The sequence below is a fragment of the Seriola lalandi genome, unplaced genomic scaffold (genome assembly GCF_002814215.2).
Source record: "Seriola lalandi dorsalis isolate HSWRI2012SDOR001 ecotype SW California unplaced genomic scaffold, Sedor1 jcf7180002054920, whole genome shotgun sequence".
NCBI classification, from domain to species: Eukaryota; Metazoa; Chordata; class Actinopteri; order Carangiformes; family Carangidae; genus Seriola; species Seriola lalandi.
This window is the reverse complement of record NW_019525472.1, coordinates 774,372-790,026: the sequence shown is the minus strand read 5'-3', so window position 1 is coordinate 790,026 and position 15,655 is coordinate 774,372. Positions and strand designations below refer to the sequence as shown.

The 15,655-nt window shown below is 42.5% G+C and overlaps 1 protein-coding gene across 1 annotated transcript in view; it reads left to right on the top strand.

Moving 5' to 3' along the window:
- The window catches only part of kif19 (kinesin family member 19), a 36,647-nt gene that overhangs the window by 5,811 nt on the left and 15,181 nt on the right, over nucleotides 1-15,655 (top strand). The window lies entirely within an intron of this gene.

The window sequence follows — 15,655 nt, the reverse complement described above, 5'->3', positions numbered from 1 at the left end:
ACAAATGCTAGAGGGAAACATTATATTCACGCAAAGGATGTGATCAGTGGTGTCTCATGCTGCCGAAGGATTTTACTACAGAACGTTTCTCGAAACAGATAATCTGCGGCGCTGAGGTCTGACTTGTTTGTCTGTCCTCTCAGAAGTAATTTAATTACACCAAGTCTTAAGGACAACATCAGCACTTCTGTCTGCCATGACATCATTAAAACAGGCTTGGACTCATGGGATTAGAGCGTAGCAGCAAGCAGGCAGGCAGATATGCCACAACACCATGTAGCCACCACAATAAGGCTTTGTTATTGTCTCTGTTCACCTGCAGTTTGTTGATTTAAGGCCTGAATAGTACAGTTCAGACTGTATTATGTCTGTGGAGAGAATCAGAAACGGACAAATATGCTGTATTGTCTCTGTGGGGTTACATTAAGTTCACTCAGGCACATTCGTACTGAAGGATTAGTGGAGCTTACAATACACACTTGTTATTGAGACAGTGGGATTGTGGGAATCTACTGTTTACCTGGGGTTTACCTGGTCTGCCCTTACATGAATGGAGGGGATGTAGTGAGGTAGGTCACAGCAACACTGGGATGGGATTATAGTGCAAGGGATAGTTCAATCTGTTTACCTGTAGCTGTCACTCTCACCCCAAACCATCCCCTGTCACACAAATATGTACGGATAAATTCATACAGATAACACCTTCAAACTAGGACTGAACGATATGCAAAAGATGCGATTATTTTTGAAGATATTGCGATTGTGATACAAGTCAGGATTTCATTTGAAATGGTCATTTTTGCATTTTATTTTCACAGAAAAAATTATAAATGATGATGTGATTTTTGTCAGGTCTTGTACCAAGCATGTTTCTTTATATAATATTCTGGAGAATATTATTTGTAGGCTGGGGCGTCTCTGTAGCACCACAATGTTTCATTTATGACACATTTTACCTTTTATCAAAACAATTGTAGCCAATGATTTGAATATTGCACTTTGCCAAATTGAGATTTCGATATTTCGATTTATTGTGCAGCCCTACTTCAAACACACACACACACACACACACACACACACACACACACACACAACATTTCCACATGCTGTCCTTTTGCAAACACACACAACTATGTTGTGATTAGTTCTTTTGCGAGACAAGCAAGGCAAGCAGGCATTGGCCATATGGCCTACAGGTAGTGCTCAGACAGATTAGCAGGGTGCTGGTTGCTCACTTGGCTGACTGGGTGGGAGTACCCAGATCTGGCAGAAAGCAGACAACTCGAAGCTGCCTAAGCCCTCGGAGATGAGCTCATTGGATGGGTTTTAGCTCAGGTTAAGCCTTTTGCCACCTGCTCTCTTTCTCTCTCTGGCTTACTCGCCCCCCCACTGACGGCCTCGGGGGATCCAGCCGCTGGCTTTCATGGACCACCTGTTGCCTGTTGTGCTCAATGGGCTTTCCTTGTCCTTGAGTGAGTAGGTCAGAGGTATACTGTGGTGGATTTATGAATGAGATATTGATGGAACATCAATCATTGGAACTGATCCATCTTTCTGAGAAAGACGATCCCAATCTGCGTACTGTACAAGATAGAGGAAGGCTTTTTGAACAATTTGTCATGTAACAGTGTCATGTAATTACATCTTCATGGAGGCAAGAGGCGGAGTGTTCTGGCTTTTTAATGACACAGTTATGCGAAATTACTAAACTAGCCCAGCCAGTTTTGTCTGGGACACACTGAACAGTGAAAACTGCAGCCATCTCAATTTGTTATGGGACAAAAGAACAACCAGGAAGACCAGAGTATGTTTCATTCATGTTTCACTCATTTTAAGGTGTAAAGAATGATGAGAAACAAGTTCCAACAAGTTCTAAAGATCAGAAACAGGCAAACGTCATCGTTAAAAAATGGTTGTGATCAATTCTCGTATTGAAAAAGGTTGTTGGGTGTTGAATGCACCAATGCGTTGGTCCCTACTTGTTGCTCTATTATCACTCACATCATGATACTGTAGCTGTACTTGCTTTTTTTAATAATTGCCACTATGATATTAACCTGTTTCAAGCAAGTGTGAGGTTTAAAAATAATTTTACTCCAAAATCAAAACATCACAAAGCTCTGGAAATTAGTAAAGTATCACATCTTGTCCCTCAGTAAAAATAAAAATGAAAAACAAACATTGTTTTTATTTGCCTTTACGTTCTCAACTGATCACTACTGAGAATAGCCTTGTTTGGACATTATTCCACGCTGGAGTAAAAGACCCAGAGAGGTGATATCATCCCTCCTTAAGAGGCTAACAGGAAAGCTATGTTTAGCCCCTAAGGGATAAAGATGGTTTTCTCAGAGGACTACTTTATCTCACTACTGCTTTCACTCCACTTACAAAAGCCTGTTGTGGCGTTGAAGGCAAAGAATACGTATGGTAGGAGTTTAGAAAATGCGGTAGACAGGATAATTGAAACTGGCTGAAAGTAGGTTCACACCATTAAATCAGTACAGTAATCAACCATCTTCCTAAATGGATTCGTACGCATGCAGACGTAAATATCCTGTTGATGGAGCTCAGTGTTTACGCCCTGCAGGTTGTGTCTCAGTCCTTGAACTTGTTAAGCATGTCTTCAGCAGGGCTGGCCTGTCAGCAGCACACAGTGGGGAATGCTTTATAGTGAGGCTTGTCTCCATGGAAACACCTAGACAAGGTCAGGGCCATTGTTTGTTCTTGTTGTTTTTTTTTTTTGTCAGTGGTACAGTCCTCCATATAGGAGAATAAAGAACAACAACGAGTGAAGGGCCAAAAAACTATGGGATTTGTTGTTGTTGTTGTTGTTGTTGTTGTTTTGATGAATACGATAATTATGAATTAGCTAATGAATCCATTCTTTGATGCAACATTTGCTCAGCTCAGTTGTTTGCAGGCTTGTGAATGCAATCTCTAAGTGCAGTAGCAATAAATATCACACACAGTATTGATTTTTTCAGCGTGTATTTTGTTTTCTGCTGAGAATAGAAGACTCAAAAGCCCTTCTTCATAACATCAAGAGGAGTGGAGACTTTCCCACCATTATTCATTCACACGTTTACCTGAATAAAGAAAAAAACCTTAGGGGCAGGTGGTTCATGCTGATCCCTGAGCGAGAGAATGTCATCCAGCAGGCAAACAAAAATGTACCATTTTGCCTCCCGGTTCTTTTGTGAAGATCAAGTCCTTTAAAAACAATAAGCAGCATTCAGCCTGTTCCAAGCACAAGTCTACTTGATTACAGTACATCCATGAATTGGCAAATTTTCCGCCTTTGTAGAGTACAAAGCGCCTCACCTCAAGTGCTCAGTGTAGAGTTTCCGCCAACCTCTACCCAGGCCTGTCAGTGAAAGGAGATTCAGATTGCCTTCGCCGTGGAGGCGGCGCTGTCGTTAGCCTGATTCAGCAAAAGCAGCCCCCCCTGGAAAACAAACTACTGCGAATGAGAGAGTCATTGTGAGTTAAGCAACATCCAATCTGGGATGTTTGCAAAGGTTGTCAAATGCAGAATTGCAAGCAAACATGAGTATGTTACAGAGGAAACTCAGTGGGAATACATTTTTTATCAGTCCCAGCCAGCATTGTCCTGGGTGGTAGTGGAAATGATGTGCTCCTGAATCCTCCTTGAACAGTTTGTTTTAATCAATATGCACCAATTTCCTTGTGCAAGCACAGCTAATTTAATTTAATTTGGAGAAAGCTTGCTACTGGCCTGAAAGCGAAGGAGAGCGAGTAACATGCATCAGAAATGCTCAAAATTTGCATAAAAATGGCCCAGCTCCCTTACTGTCCTAATGCTCCCTTACCCTCTGCTGATGGAAATGTTCTCTCCAAAACAGTCAATCGCCATAATAGCCTAGTTAAAACTCTGTGGAAAATGTGAAAAAGGGCACACTTTGTCCATGCACAGTCTCTTTTTTTACGAGACAGTGTTTGAATAGCTTCATGTTTGTGTAGGAGAGGGAAAGGAACTACAAATAGCCGTGTCCTTTTTAGCTGCGAAAGATTTAACCTCCTCACACAGAGACGGAGCCAGGAATGAGACCTGAACCTGAAACGGCAACAGTGGCGCAGCGGGCAGGCGCAGTAACGAACGAGAAGCACAAGAAGAGTTTATTTTGGGTCGCTCGCAGAAGGTAGACCTACTTTATTGCAAAGCTAGGTTAATATGTCAGCACAAATAGACAGTCTGACCCTGGAAAGCGGATAATCTTTGCTTTACTCATTTTCTCTCTCACTCCACTTCTCCTTCTCGGCCTCGCTCTGACTCGCCCTGATCCCTGCCCCTTCCTTGAGTCTCTGTTACAACAAGGGCCAAGGGTGGGTCTGTGCATGTTTGTCTGTGTGTGTGTGTGTGTGTGTGTGTGTGTGTGTGTGTAGGTGTAGTATGTGTAGTATGTGATCCCTCTCAGTTCCCTCCCTGCTCTTCCACTCCTGATCGTGATGAGAGGGCAGGGCGTGGCGGCTCACCATAAGCAGCGGCTGAAGGAGACTAGACTCTCCTGAGTAGCTCTTAGAACTCAAGTAAACACACTTATTGCCCCTGACCTACTCCCTAGGAATCAAAATGAGCTCATTATAAAATAGTATTATACAATCCAGCCGTTACATAATAAAGAGCATGATGTAGCAGGTGCGAATTGTTCACACGTTGCTTCGTCTTCTGAGTCACTCTTCAGTCCACGAGGGGTTGATGAACATGAAAGAAATTACCCAAAGGGCTTTTACTGTGGCCGCGTCAACTAATTATGTTATAGATTACACGAGCATAACATCTTTTCTATATTAGGGGAGAAGCACATCCTTCGGTGCCTCAGTTCTGTGTAACAGAATCAAGAGCACAATGTTCCCCTGCTTCCTCCGTTGCCACCTAATACCACTTACACAAGCAGGAAGTACAGGTCAGCCGCAGGTCCATTGATGTGCTGTCTTTATTGGGCTCCTGGCAAGAAAGAGAGGCAGGGATTTGTCCATTGTAACATAGGTAATGGGTCACAAGTTGTTTCTCCCAACAAAGTTCCCATCAACAGCCAACAATCCTCTCTCAAAATCTCTAGAAGACACGAACAAAGGGAACTGAATGAGGGAGGGGGAATGGAAAGACAATTCACTGAGAATTTAAAGTGTGAAAGTTGTTGAAGGGTCGGGGATGCGATTCACGGGAACAGCAACAGATGAGCAAAAAGAGGCAGAGGGAAATTCAGGACAGAGGAAAGAGGTGGCACTGAAGACAGACAGATTTGCAGCAAGTGATTGTTTACATCTCCCGTATGTCTCGGGAATTAAGGTACCAGAGGGAGTAAGTCTCTAAGGGGGTTTTCTGTGTAATACCCCAGTCAAAACACCATGTTGTTTGTCTGGTGAACCATGATACTGCCTTTCCAGAGAAATGACAGCACCGGTTAACGCTGGGAGTGGTGAGATTTTTTTTACATATGTTAGGAAGTACTGTGACCCAGCACCACCTTATTCAAAACGGTTGCAGATCAGAAGAAGCAGAAATGTTATGTATGAAAACCAAAAACATAATATTTTATGAAAGCGTTTCCTTGCAATGTGCAAATAAACATGCCAGTGAAGAAACTCTTACACCAGTTTCAAACCAAACAAGTGTAAGAAAACTGTGCTGACTGGGTCCATATACATATTAATAGTACATAATATGCTAAATAAATTTCTATATATACTGTCTTGCAGTTTCAAGAAATCCATGTACTTAACCGTTTCCTACAGTATTAAATGTCACATGGCATTAGCAGATGTCAATAGAACTGTGACCTTGGAACATGACTGACAATTGAACATCACAAAGAGAAATCAAAATACTTTTCTACTGGTTTGATAGTGTTTGTTTTGCCTCCTGTGCTCTTCCCTTCTCACCATCTTTGAAATGCATGCTGGTCTTTACAGGATATAATTGTTGCACTTTTCCAGTGTGAGCAAACTCAAAACCCTTTCAGTGAGTCTATTTTTCATCCATCCGACAATTTTGCTTTCTGCGTAATGAGCTCTTGAGGCCGCTAGCACTCGGGCCATTCTTCTGTCTATTTCTCTTTATTATTGTACAAGAGATCTATCTTTTATCCTCAAAAAAAAAAAAAACAGGCTCCAGTGTATTTTTGAAACCCTGTGGAAAGTTCATGGTGCGCTGGGGCCGCAGAAGAATTGAAGCCACTTGGAAAACGAAAATGGCTGCTTTTGTGCCTCACACAAATGACATCTCCCACTCTGTCATGTCGATGTGAGCGAAATGGACTCAAATGCCCTGAAAATAGCATGCGGTCGCTATTACTGACATCATTACATGTGAACATGGGTGTGAAGTTAAGTTGACACTGTACTAATTGGATCCTTACACAGCTTGCTGCTGCTGCTGCCTTCTGAAAAGATCCTCCAAAGGGCATTACGTAGGTTCAACACGTTTTTCCTGCCTCCACCTCTATTAAACCTGACAGAGGAGAGACATAATAACATAATGTATAATCAATACAACGAAAGAGTGGGAAAAGAACATCAAAACAGGAGATACCTTATTGATACATTCTCTAAAGTAATGGTACTGGTTTGGTAAGTGAAAATTCACTGTCAATTTTTTGCTTTCAGTCGCCTAGCAACAGCATTCTCACGACTTAAACCACCCAGACTTCAAGCATAATGACTTCCCATGTCAAAATTACAACCTCGCATGTTGCCTTTGGAGGCGGCAGTTCTCTTGGTTCAGATGTTTCTGCTGCTCCGTCCTGCTCTGCTCAGCCTTCATTCACTTGTACGCAAACTCAAATTCCAGCACTGCCGGATGTTTATCACCCATTATTGTTTTCACGTCATTATCAATTGTTATGAACACAGTCGCATGATTATAGTGACTAAGGAGGTGAATCAAAATAGTGTGGGGCCTGAATTCACTATGTCTTACCTGATATTTTAAATCAGGACAAGAAGAAGACGCATATCCTGAGTAAAGTCAGGCTTCTCTTAAAGTTTCCTCTTGTCTTCTTGTTCCTCTGATTCTAAAATGGTCACTGTAGCGTGTGTGTATCTGTGCGTGTCAGTGTCTTGTCTGGATAAATGGTGATTGTCCCAGTTTTGTGTGCTATGGCCGACCTCCGGCCTCGAGGCTACCTCTGACCTTCAGCAGCCGGCATCCTGTGCCAGTCTCTGGCACAAAGCAACAGAGCTGTCCTGCCAGTTGGTTGGCTCTTGGATGTTGTTTGTTTGTTATGGCACCAAGTGGAGAAGTAATAGCTTTGCTGGTAATCAGCCTAATTACCTCCACCAAGGAGGATGTGTTCTTCGTCTGTTTTTTTTTTAGTTTGCAGGCTAAGACTAATAAAAATATGTTATAAATACCAATGAGATTTGTAGCACAAGAAACAAGAAGAGGGTGATTAGATTATGCTTTGAAACCAAGATCTTTTTTGATTTGAAATACGAACATCTGGCACATTTGACGCTTAATATCTTTTATTATTTTATATTGTGGGTGCCCTCAGGGCACCCTGCACCCGCCACATCTTCACACTTAATTGAGATCCGGGGGGAGGGGGTTGTTGCCATCTGCGCCTGTGCCATCCAATAATACATCTGCGCTACATGGCCTCATAACAGAAATGACGTGGTTAAGGAGGACAGGAGGCAGAGAGACAGAAAGACAGAAAAGCACTTTCTTTTATCCAATTCATGATCTTTCATGATGTCTTGTTGCGTAAGGAGCTGGGAATCCTGTTGCAAGAGTGTGTGTGTACGTTTGTCAGAGTTAGAATGACAGCGACCCTCGTCTGACTGTACAGATCTGGCATTCGTTTGTTACAGACACAACCAGACATCTTATGTAACCTCAAATGAAGAGCAGCCCTTGCTATCAAGCTCCCTGTATCAGGTACACCGTGAGCCAACGCACACCTCCGATCATCGAGAGCCCCTGAAACGGGATATACGCTAGCATTGTTGGGGTGCAGGGAGGGCAGCTCTGAGATTTTCTATCAGATAACCAGCCGCAATTGTGCCCGCCGGACTTTCCAAAGCTTTGGTTGCATTTCTGAAAGAGCAGCTTGAAAGGTGGCCCTGTAAAGGTCACTGCTTAGACCTGATTGCTTTCTTTTTGTGATCTTGACCCTTTGTTCTTTGCGGTGCTCTTGACGCAGCACACAGATGTCACCGTTGAACGATTCCGCCGTTATGTCATTGTGCAACCTAAAGATAAGGGAGGGGGATATGGTGAAATGCATGCAGGGAGAGCCCAGCTGTACACACACACACACACACACACACACACACACACACACACACACACACACACACACACACAGTTGCTCAAGGACCAAATAATAATGCTTTTATGTGAATATAACTATTTTCTAAAGGACTTTGTGACACTGAGAGACAGGACATTTTTGATAATTTCAGGCCTATACATCCCACTCATCAACTCTACTCCATAGTAACCACGAAATGAGGATGGTGTCTCTGGGGAAAAACTAGATGCGGAGATGGACATGCACTTAAGATATGACACACTGATAAATGACACACAGACAAAAGCACTTCTTTTAGTCTCTCCAATACATGCATGGTCAACCCCTGTGAACGGGAATGAAAGAGGATCTAATCTCATGACCTTTGAAACCAGAGCAATAAAGACTGCACACAAATGTAAGCAATAAAACGTGACATCAGTGTGGACAGGTGATTTGACCCTATCACTCTGATTCAGACCCTGTCTGCATGTCTTTGTTTAAAATGTCCTTCTCCATCTGCTGCCTGCTGGTCTATTCTTTGAATTTCTCCTCTCTCCTAATGTTGGGTTTCTTTTATAAAAATGTTATCTTTCCTTTTTCATAGACACTAAATTGTTCATTGCACTTTCACCTGCTGGCAATGAGAAGCCAGTTTGTGATCATCATTGAGAATATGAGGCAGGAATCAGGACACTGAATTTTCTGACTAAATAAACTGTGTGTTATCAAGTTTGAGCAGCAGCCAGCGCAATGTCGGCCAGTTACTGTATACGACTGCGTTTTCCAATTGCTCTTTTCATTCTCATTTTATTAGTGACCCGAGCCATCATTTAGGTGTAATGAAACCAGTGCCTATAAAAGGGCTTGATGTCTACACGAATGCTGACTTTTGTTGCCCGTCTTGGCAGCATTTGCCACTTGGCACACAGGCGGGCTGGCTCGTGAAACCGCACCACATCCAGGCTTTGAATTATGGATCCGCGGTGGGAGTTAGCGGTGCTATAATCAGCAAGATGGCCAACCAAGTCAACCCTGCTGCTTTAACGACCAGAACAGCAGGGCCTAGTGATTAGAAAACCCATCAGCCAGGAAAGGCGCTGGGCAAGGGTGCTCCATTGCACCCCACTGCTTTTTATGGCATTTAGATAACTCCATCACACTAATTGGTTTCATGTCGCTGCATAAGCAAGCTGTTGTTTTGACTCTGGCTGATCCTTGTAAGCAAATGAATATTTTAGGAACCCCTTTTTTTCATAGCCACCGTGTGTAAATTCACGCTCTGGCCATTTGTTTTGTCAGCGACCGGGGTCAAGTTATATTGAGTCAAGCCCTGGATTCAAATGAAAAGTGGATCCAGCATGTGATGTCCATTGTGACGAGCGACAGCATGATTAAAACTGCTAAAAATGACACCACGTTTACAGAGGCTGTCGACCAGGAAATTGCTTTCCTTTTCACTTCATGTGGTTCATGGTGCCCTCAGGCTTCTGGCCCGCTTGTGTCAAAATTGACATCTTATTCAGTAGTGCCCATGAATTAGTCAGGAGTCAACAAAAAAGGAGGGGGGAGTGGTTCCCAGTAGAAAGAACAGCAGGAGCCAATTTGGATCCCAGTGAATAATCTGACCTAGACATTGCTCACCTCATAATATGTTATTGAACTTTTGAACAGTTGAGAGGTTTCTGTTTCTTCTTTCCTGATAGAAGTGCAGTGCCGTCGACTCTACCCCCTCTGTCTCTATTTTCTGTCTGATGTAGTTTCAGCTGTTAAATGGTTACAGGTCAAAATCATTGTCTGTCGAGCTTTAGATGTTGCATTTAAAGCAGTCTTGGAGAGTAGCGTATGTCTCCTTAAAATCCCACCACTACCCGGGCTGAAGGTGGACCGGGATGTGGTTTGTCCTGTTCATCGGGATGGCATCATCTGTTGTTAATAAAAGCAGCAAGCCTGCCACCTCTTTTCTTTCCAATCTCAGATTTATTCCTGTCAACCCAAACCTCCTGAAAGCCAACAATGGTGGTGATGGGATCCGGAGTATCTTCCTGTAGCCATGTGTCCACACTAGACTCATGGAAGTCCCTTCGATTCCTCACTAGGGCCGAATAGAGAGGAGATATGGCTTATATCTACCTCTTCTTCATCAGTCTCTGTTGTTTGGACCCAGCTCTCTTCCCTTATCGCTCCATTCCTCCAGTGCATCCTCTGTGTGTCCTCAGTAAGTTACGAGTAAAAACAAGTATGATGAAAGAAAGAACCTGAAAGTAAAAATAAGAAGTTCTTTCACGTTAGAGTCATAGTCAATGTCCCAGTAATTAATTATCATTCATACAGTAGTCACAGCTTGTGTGTTTGCTGTATTGTGTCAGTTGTGTTCAAACAGTTACCGTGCAGCTGTGTACTGACTGGTTACTGGTACAGCCTGGTTTTAAGCGCGTTGGCTTCATGATTCACGTCTACCAAACACCAGGATGAACTGACGAGCTCTTCTGGGACTGATTCCGTCTGCCCAATGACTGAGGGGGCTTGACCAGTTGATCTGTGTGTTTAACAGATCCTGCGTACGGCTGTGTGATCTGGTTGTTCTGTCGATGTGGAAATAAACCACCAGCCTAATCCTGTGATTGTGATCACCTTTTGTTGCTTGTAGCCTATGAAATAAGACTTTGCAATAGCATGATCTTGTACTAAACACCCAGAATGACACCTGCATCTGATTATTTTCTCAATACATCATTTCACCTTAAAAAAAAAAAAACAGCTGGAAAGAAAACCAGAAAACATTCACATTTGAGGAACTGGAACCAGTGTATATTTGTTATTTTTGTTTGAAACATGGCTCAAATGGTTAATCGATTATCAACAGTTGCTGATTCATTTTATGAAGATTGATTAATCAACTAGTCGCTGCTAACTCCTAATGTGTTATAACCACTTACTGGATTTTTAAAATACAATTCCATTCAGCAGTTTAAAAATGTTCAACTTTAATTTGAGCTTTTGCTATCTTTATTGATTACACATAGATGAAGTGAGAAGCCATTGCTCAATATTTGTGGTGTAACAAGACTCCAGCGAACACCACCTCCTCTCATCTTATACACACAGACGCAGTGCGTGGGAGTGCGCTGGCGTCCGCTCTTGTGGTCAGTCATGCCACCCTGCTTGCACAGACTTGCAAGTTGCAGTGGACATGAAGTGCTTCTGTCTTAGTTGCTATGTGTGTCATATGAGTACATGTTTCCATGCAACTGTGTGAGAGCGAGAAAGAGAGAGAGAGAGATAGAGAGAGAGAGAGAGAGAGAGAGGGATGATGTGGGAGATTTACTGGTATCCATGAGACTGCCATGTTTCCAAATACTCCTCAACCTGTTCTGTGCACTGGACGTCAATGCGAGGACTAACCTGTACCTCACCCTAGACTCTTTGTCCCTCAGAAGCCGCTTAATTGAACACACAGGGCAGTTACTGGCATCAGAACCCTGAGGCGCATGCCCAGACATCTGGTCTTATGTTGCTACACACACCACTACTGTCATCAGAGCCAGCAACTTACAGTCTTATCAGAAGACTTAAGAAAATTAGTGGTATAGAGTCTGCCTGAGCAGCAGCTGTTGTTTGTGGATATTCATGGGTGGAGCTATGGCAGATACTGTAACACAAGAAACACAGATGACAGATGGGACTAGAGGTGTTATCAACACCCTCAGCCCTTAATGATTTTCCCAAGTGCATGCGCAGGAACAAAATTGTGCATGGGTGCACACACTATTTGATACCTACTATGTGTGCAATTATGAAAGAGCATTGTTGCATGCTCATTAGCTTTGTCATAAAACACCGCACCATGCGTACAGTAACAGCTCCACACTAAGGTTACTAAATTTGAAAAGGCTCTGTTATAGACTTTCGATCACATAAAACTGGTACTTTCTGCACCCCCGCAAAACAGTGCTCTCCACTGTCAAATGATGATATATTGTACATACTGTATACTGTGTGTAAGTAATACTCCAATGACAGGGTAGCCTTCCATCTGTATTCATCTTAGTGCTATCAGGCAACTTTATGAGCATAAAATAGGAGATAGACAAAAAAAGTAGTCCCCAGCTACTTTTTATAATAAATTAAATTTATTCACTCATTTCTCAATGAAAAACGACATTCACAAGTTCACACTCAGTTTGAAGATGTCTTTTTGTACATTAAACAATTGGTAGATTAGTTGAGATTATAATCAGTAGATTATTCAACAATGAAACTAATCTTTAGTTGAAGCCCTACAAAGTAGTGATTCGTCATCTGTCTCTGCACCTGACCAGGAGTGACTGCATCCCCTGGTCTTCCTCCTGTCTGTTAGGAAGCCCTCATGAGCCGCGATCAGTACACTTTGTGTATCTGTGCATTTGTGTGACAACAAAAATGGAGAAATAAGATGGGAATGACTTGTTTATGTCTTCTGTTATATTGAAAGGCAATATAAGAGACTATCATGTGGAGTCAGGGGGGCGATGAAACAGATTTAGCGTAAACTGCTGCAGCCAGATGATGGCTGGGATTCTCATTTTTGTTGATGGCCAACCAAGCTCGTATCTATATATAGTCATATTGACTGTCAACATAATCAGCAGAGATGTGCCCTGTATGAGATATAAACAGACAATGATGATAAGACGATCTGACAAAGCAGACAACCGCTCAAGACACTGCCAGCCCTTATCCAAATGTGGGCTCTGACCTTGGATACTAGGAGAAGTACTCCTTTGTTCACAATATCTTTCCTGTGAAATGCGATCAGAACCCGTACGTCACTGTAGCAGGACAGAGTGCAAAGGAAAGTTAGAGGAGAAGCGGGAAGTTAAGAGGATGAGGAGGAAGAGGAGGGGGAGGAAGGATTGAAAAGAGTAGCATCAACTGCTGCACACGCTACTCTCTTACCCTCACATGCTCTTCTTCATCTTCTCCCACCATGAAAAGATCTTGAGCCGAGTGAAGGAGTAAACTCAAAGGACAAACAAGTACCGGTGTTGCTTCATGTTTCACACCTCTCCATCTTTCCTCTTCAGTACTTCATCCCCCCTCTCCTGTCCCCCTTTTCGCTGATTGCAGCTTGTGCAAGCTTGCCGTGCTCCCCGCCTTCACCCGTTGTTGTCAGTTTATTAAAAGTGAAATCTCTCCTCTTGAATTTCAATTGAGAGGCTTCAAAGTGAGCGGCTCAGTGGTTGAGGTGGTCATCAAACAAGCGGGGTGCTTCAGCGTTAGAGGCCTCAGAGGACTCTCCAGACCCACCGCTGAACGGAGCACATCAGCTGAAAAAAACATGGCAAACTCCCAGCTGATCCCTTGTTTTGTGTTTTGATGGATTATCCACTTTAGGCCTTCGCCGTTTAACTGGAATGAAGTCCATGTGAGACAACAGAGTGGCATCCTGTTTTACTTTATCCAGTGCTCGGTTTATCTTGTTTAAGTCCTCGGTAGACAGTCCAAACACCTGGCAAACTTTTTCTGAGTTGTGTTTACAAGCAATGAAGGGAACTTTTCCCTGAACGCTATAGCGCACTTCTTTCCTGGATCTTAACGTCAATAAGTTTCAGTTTTCCTTTTTTTTTCCTTTTTTTTTTAACAACCTGAAGGAGATAACATCACAGCATCACAGACTCGTCATCTATCTTTAGTTAGGCCAAAATTCAGACAGCAAATCTCCGCCTGTCACCGCCTTGTTGCACTGAACGAATGTTGTGTTCAAGAACAGTTCTGACATTTGACGTTTTCTGCTGTAAAACGTGAACTTGCAAAGCCTTGACAATGCGGGGCTGGGGAGGGTCAACATCGATGTTGGGCTATCAGCCAGCGACATGGCATGGTCCACCAGTACAACCCTAGTTAGCGGCATAATTTTCCTTAAGATGTGTACAACCTGTCAAACCAATTGTACACACTCTGATTCAGTGATTTGACAACAGCATTGTAATGTTTTTTTCTGTCGTGCTGTGCTGTTTCTGCTCAGCGTTTGTCCCTGAAATGTTCTTTTGGAGAGCTGCGATTTACTGATGATCATGGCTTAGGCTTAGGCTTTGTCACACAGCACAATTGGCACAATGACACATCTCAGTCTCCATGTATTCACATACAGTGTGATTCTGCTGCTCAGACTGTCACATGCACAAAAACATCATTTGACACAACCTGCCTCCGTGTTTCTTACAATTATTGGTAATGAAGTGTCATTTCTATTTTGATAATTCGAGTTTATTCATTTCTATTTGTGAAAATTGCAAATTGTCCTTCATTTGAAATGTGACTTTGCTTTTCTCCACTCTTGCTGCCAGTCATATTTCTTTCCATGTCTCCTCCAGTCTAATCTGAATACACAAAATGACATGTGACTTATTTGAAATTGCATTGAGTACATGGAAAGATTGTTGAGTAGCTAAACTTATCTGTAAAAAATGGAAAGTATGGTTTATTAAAATGATGATTTGACCCACGTAATTGAATTTTGGGGGAAAATAAACACACAAATAGGATTACAAATTGGTGTGACACTGATGCTGAGTGTCTTTATTGTCACAATAAACCAAGAAACGACCAGTTACAATAAGGTGGGTCAATTAAGGTGTTTCCTTGACAACACCTGCTGTGATTGTGTGAAAACTAGTTGAAAGAAGTTGAAATGGATCCCTTAAAGTAAACAGTCAATAAATGCTTGAAATGTCCAGCTTCAGCCTCTTCTGCTGGTAATTTGAATGCAAGCTTGACCAAACCTATGGAAAAAGAAAAAAAGGAGACCCAGCCAAAACATAAACAATTCCACGGTCACTCTGTCATGAATGAAAATAACAATATACCATACTTGTATGACTAATACTGTTAATAACAGACACATTGTAACATTATGGGTGATGTAATGCTCATATCTGACTGTGATGCCTTTCAGTTATCCATACCTACACCTGCAGACATGCAAAGTGTCTCAACAGAAACAGACATCTGCACCCATCTGCAACAGACAAGGGAGCCATCTGCATTTTATGCTAGCCAGCCCTAACAGCTGATGCTACAGCTGCACAGTGTAGCATCTTTTTTAATTCCTTTTGTAGCTATGCATTAACACACATTACAAATCTAAACAGGCAGTAAATTATAACAGACAAATTATAATTTTCTAATCCGTGATCCGTCCAATCACAGGAGAATTTAGTTGTGACAATATTATCTGACGTGCCAGCTGTCCTACTTTTGGCACATTTTCATATTGACATCCAGAGCATATTTGTTCATTAGCCAAACTTTCCAAAGTGACTGACAAGAGACATGTCATCGAGTTAATGAGCTGCTCACACAGATGTATTGGCTTGGAGGCTAACCACCGTTTTCCTGTCCCTCTCTCTCTGCCC